Consider the following 6301-nt stretch of genomic DNA (forward strand, 5'->3'; position numbering starts at 1 on the left):
GAGCATATAGGTATTTTTACAGTACAAACTCGATATCGATGTTTTACGTATGTCTAACACTTTCAGCATTCCGTTATCACACGTCGCAATACGCTGGTTTAAATGCTCTCTCCTTTTTTTTGGATGTAATTTAGGCATGTTCTGCACACACATGCCCTGGGCATTTGTTCATGTACAACTTGAGAAGATACCCGCTGCCTACATCCTAAAGAGGTACACAATGAAAGCGAAGAGCGACGTGCCCTTTGTTAGGCAGGATCGATAGACAACTGGACCAGATGGTGTTCAAGAAAGTTACAGGACAAATATGATGATGATTGAAGCGTTTGGAGTGGCTAGGGCAGTGTGCAAATCGAAGGTAGCGTTCAACAGGGCTATGGCTGTTTTGAAGGGATTGCGCAGCCATGTATAGGAGATACCGCGTGACTTTATTGCGACTGTTGACACCAATACGCAGAATGGCGTCGCTGGACGAGTTGAAAATGCCGAAATAAGCAGGGAGCCCCCCCCCCCCAAGGTCAAGAACAAAAGGAAGGACCCGTGACCCGGATGAGGAAGTTCAAATTGGAGCCAAGGGCAAAAAGATGTGCACACGGGAATGTGGGTGGTGCCATCTGAGGGATGGGCATTATGCGAATACATGTCCGATGAACCCAACAAATTTCAACAAGGTCATGAAGGCCGCTAATAGGGGTAAGGGAAAGAGGGGCAGGCCACGAGGATCCGGCAGGGGTAGAGGCCGTGGTACCAATGCTGGATGCAAAGTTAGTACTGCAGTCCCTAGAACAACAAGGAGATCAACCAGGGAGGGTCCATCGCTGCGAAGATGTTTGGACAACGAGTGGGCTGAAGATGCGGCTGAATCTGCTAGGTATACAGATGACGATCAAACAAATGCAGACGATGATATTGGGAGTTATGAAAGCGATTCCGCATGATTACAGTATAGACACTTCAATTTTATATAACACAATCTATATGATACTTGTCTTTTTTTTCATCTATGAAACCATATTTTAAATTCAACAGTGACTAGTTCCATCCTTATTTAATTATATCCATTTTCATTGTTCATCGTCGTATGTTCAGTTTGATCAATGTGGTTCTGGAAACTAAAGTTAAAAACCCATAGCATGTTTGCGCACGATCGACACCAAAACCGAAGTAATTTTTCAACTTACATACTTGATCAAATCACTCGAGTTCATCTTACAAGAGAACAAGTTAAATTTTAACTCCTTTTTATATATTTTTTCAATACCATGTTGATCACACTCACATATGGACTCTGTGAGTTAAAATATAACTGGCATACCACAACTAACCATATGTGATATTTTTAAAACTCACCCACTGAATCAACTCAGCCAAACCAACAAACATATCATGACTAAACGATTCATTCTTTATTATCTTTTAAAAAGCGGCAGACATATCACCAACATCTAAAAACTTTAACCCTTTTGGACTATGGGTAATGTAATCATAAAAACATATGGTCTATCATATGTAATGGTTTGTTGCAAAAATTAAATAGACATATCAAAACTAATCACGTTTATGGCGCTTGAACCGGGTTGCTGGTGACTGAGCATCTCTTGGCGGGGTCTGGTCATATGAAAGTTGTAAATGTCCTCTTGTATAATATCAAGGTCACCGTCGTCGTCGATGAAAGCTAGGTGCAAAATAATCTTGTTGTTGGGGTCTTCCGGCGGATTTAGATCCTCGACGTCCGAAGGGGGGAAGGGCATGGGGTAGACATGTGCCCCAAGTCCTCCGTGTAGATCATGCCATCATCTTCCATCGATGGCGACAGCGGGTAAGGGGGTGGCGACAGTGGAGGAGGGCTTGTCACCCTAAACTCTTCGGGGAGATTACTCTCATGCTCATCCTGTTGCGGCGTGGCATCGGTGGTGGGGTTGTGAGTGGGAACGACAAAATGTGTCTTCGTGGATTCGGTCTCTTGTTTATCACCCATGGTTGTATTGGCTGCATAATACAGATGATGAGCTGGGCAGTTTATATAGGGGGAATTATCAGGATGGTTGATTCCTACATATCAGGGAAAACAATCTCAACGATTTTTTAGCGATTCTTGTTTGCATTCATGCGCGATATTTCTAGAGTAACGTGTGCATGGATAAACAACCATAATGCCACCACAGCATAGCGTCGTAAAGTTATTAAATAACTATATGTACATCATGTCGTGTAAAAAACTAACTTCTATGCAATTGACATTACAAACAATAACAAACCAAAAATAAATAAAACCCGCAAGAAAAAATTAACCTCGGGTACGTCTTTCAGCATCGATAGGCTCATTCCACTTATTTTTTTAACTTTGCCAACGTTTATTCAAATTCTCCCCATCCCTATCGTACTCCCGAAACAAAGACAAATTATTAACTCCTTACATGCGACATCGAAAGGCAAAACAATTCTCTTATAACTACTCACATTCGGAACGTCTTCATCACCGTTCGGTCTATGCAAGTTAATTTTTAACTATTTGACATCAAATGCATAATCAGCCACCACAACTGAATTTAACCTAAACATGACTCTATCGTACGGGGGAACCACGGTAAAAATTTAACTTGTTATCTGTAACATCTTAACTCATCACCATTATTCAAAACAATTAAATTTTTACAATCACATTCGATCTCCCTTTGACAGGCGGACTGCAGGTATCGTTTGCGCCACAATTTCTATCAGTTAATTTTTAACTCCCTACTTGGCTGGTTTGGTTTTGGTGGGCTGACATTCCTCGTTTGTGTGTGGCGCCATTTAAACCGTGGCACGGAGCGCCTGTGTGTGGCGCTAGGTAGCGCCACCGTGTATATATATATATATGTATATATATATATATATATATATATATATATATATATATATATATATATATATATATATATATATACACACACACACACACACACACACACACACACACACACACACACACACACACACACACACACACACACACACACACACACGTATATAGACTCATCTAGAGGAGGTAAATCAATGGATACGGGTACGCCTGGTTGAAGCAGCCCCTACACTTCTATGGGTTGTTCTAGCCTCTACTCAGTATTCCGCAATACTATCGCACAATCCTCTAGAATAGTCAGGCCATACTCTTCTAGATTGAACTTGGCCTCGCGATCGAAGTAAAGGGTCTTCCTTTGTGGTGATAAATTGCCTACTTAACTCAGTTGTTAGAGTATTGCTTTCATACGGCGGGAGTCATTGGTTCAAATCCAATAGTAGGTAGGTAGGATGGGGGGGTCGCCGGTTGTTGGCCTCTCCCGGTCCTTTCGCGTGGTGCTTCGGTGCCGAAGTGTTCGGTGGTGGCGATAGAGATGCTGAGGATTGAGCAACCCCCACTCACTCATCATAAGGACCTGTAGTCCATTGTAGATTCCAGCCGAGAAGACCAGGAAAAGAGAAGGATAAAGAATGTCATATATCTCAGGAGCTAGATCACTTCCCGATTTTCTCGATACCAGGGAGTACAGATCCATAATAGACATATCGAGATTATTGTGCGTCAAGTAACATCAAAAGTGTTGGTCCCCTTTTCTCTCTTATTGAATTAACTAATTCATTTCCTTTTGACTTTTGTTGGATTTTTGGATATTTTTTTGGTGTTGATTTGGCATTATTCAACAAGAATAAAAGAAAATTTTCGATAAATTCCTTTTTTTTTAATTATGAGAACCAATCCTATCGGCGCTCTAACAAAAATACTTGTATGCACCAAAAACCTCGGGTTCCGTGGGGTAAATCCATTAAAAAAGGAGAAATTTTAGCGGAGGGGGCTGCTACGGTTGGTGGGGAACTTGCTTTAGGAAAAAACGTATTAGTAGCTTATATGCCATGGGAAGAGAAGTATGCTCATTATAAAGAATAGACTTCTCATGCCCCAATGATGACACATCCTCTGAACTCTAATATGTCTAAGTAACACACTCATCAATCACATCAATGGTGAAACACAGGTCTGGACAGTGAGACGGGGCATGGCATACCTTCCCAAAAGCATACGGGATCCTATCTTTGAAAAAGCAAAGCGTCGGCTAGTTCTATTCTAACCTGACTGACTTCCTCACCACCACCGCTTACGGCTATTTCACGCTTATTTCATTCGTAGGGCCAAAAGTGGCATACCCTCTGAGTTGTGAGTAAGCGGAACCATTCTGTTTTTGTTTTTCTCCAGATTCTGACCGGTAGTAATTTGCCTATGATTTTTCCAACTGATATGTCGATAGTGGGATGTAGGCTTAAGTTGTTTTGGTAATTTTTCACAGCTGTCGCGATATAAATAACTATACTCATCCGAGTCGCAGGAACATGTACATACGAAATACGAGAATTTCCACCTTGTATATATACGTGTGTCTGTCTCTCTCTCTCTATATATATATATATATGAATGTGGTAAACGCTAGAAAGTCTTACAATATGAAACGGACGGAGCGACATTTGCACTGGCTATTTATTATTGTATACTTTATGCATATTTTTTTAAGTATTAATAATAAAATATTTCACTTGATTAATATATAATTCAAGAAGTGTATATTTTATAATATGTTTATTTGCTTTTTGGGTGAATACAGTCTATTTTTGGTTTTTTAAGAAATACGTAATATATGCTGTATATATCTATTTTTTTCAAAAAAGTATGGTAGATATATGAGTACCCTTAAATTTGTATTTGGGATTTTTTTTATCAGAAATGAAGCATATGCACATATGGATATAATCATCTAAAACTTTGCAGGGTGTTTTGATCGATACGAAAATACTAAGGTAGACAAAAAGGATTCAAAACACGTATCTGATGTTAAACATGGCATGGATCGAATTTTGGTAGTTTTATAATGGCACTGTTTAATTTAGACAAATTATAATAAAATTCTTTAAAACGGATAAATTTATATTAGTATAGATCGAATTAAGTTTTATTATTTTCTATTATTTTAGGATAGGAAAATATTCACAGGGTGTATTCTTGACTGATACGTTAAGCAGGTACGGGGAATTTAACTATTTGCTGGCCACTTTTAGGTGTGACACTTATCTAAATACCCCTATTAGATTTGCACTTAATAATTTACCATTTGATAGAGATGATTTGTTAACTATTTGCTACTTTTGCCTATGTAATGTGCCATCGTGGCGTGCCCGCGTGCAACGTGGACCCCACCCCATCAGCCCTTCACCTGTCCTCTTCCTCTCCGGCCTCCGACGAGGTGAACAAGGGCCCGATCCATCATGGCGGCGACGGCACACTGCATCATCCTAGTCGCCGCCTCCCTCGTTGCGGCGCCGCGCGTTCGCTCAAAGCCAAGGAAGGCGCGGGGGAGGTCAACACCAACGCCATCGTCGACCTCAACGCCACCAACTTCAACACCTTCCTCAATGCCTCGCCCGAGCCGTGGCCGTTGTCTACGCTGACTCTCCACTGCCACCGCCAAGAGGAGGGCTGCCGCCACTGAACAGAGGGCCACTGGAGTAGAGCCGATGAGTGCGGGCACGGCGAGTCCCAAGCTGACGGTCGCGGGGCCGACAGGCGCTGAGCCAAAGGGTGAGGGGCCAGCGAGCGCATGAGCCAATGGGCACAGGGTCAGTGGGGGTCGCGGGGCCGATGCGGAGCTGACAGAAGCAGGGCGAGCGGTTGCCGAGCCGACGAGCACATCGACAAAGCGGGAACGGCGGGTGTCGATGGCGCGGGCCTTGACGGAGATGCAGCCACCCTTTCCTCGTTCACCTCGGACACCACTGTTGACGGCGCCGCATCGCTGGCCTGCTTCCAGCGGCCGAGATCTGAAGGAGGCTGTAGAGGGAGAAGAAGGAAAGGGGAGGGGCTGACGGGTGGGATCCACATTGCTTTCCACACGGGCATGCTACATAGATAAAAGTGACAAATAGTTAAAAAATTATCTCTCTCCAGTAGCAAATTATTAAGCGTGAATCTAAAATGGACATTTGTATAACTGTTTACCAACATGTACGGTTTGCGAGTTGGGACGCAATGTGGCCAGAATACCAGACCAAATAAGTGAGGAGCTGTTTGGTTTACATGGACTTATTTCAAGTCCCTGTCTCATCGGATGTTTGGACACTAATTTAGAGTATTAAACATACATTAATTACAAAACCCATTTCATAAGTTTGGATTAATTCGCGAGACGAATCTTTTGAGTCTAATTACGCCATGATTTTGACAATGTGATGCTACAGTAAACTTTTGATAATTATGGATTAACTAGGCTTAAAAAAA

The sequence above is a fragment of the Oryza sativa genome, chromosome 11 (assembly GCF_034140825.1).
Source record: "Oryza sativa Japonica Group chromosome 11, ASM3414082v1".
NCBI classification, from domain to species: Eukaryota; Viridiplantae; Streptophyta; class Magnoliopsida; order Poales; family Poaceae; genus Oryza; species Oryza sativa.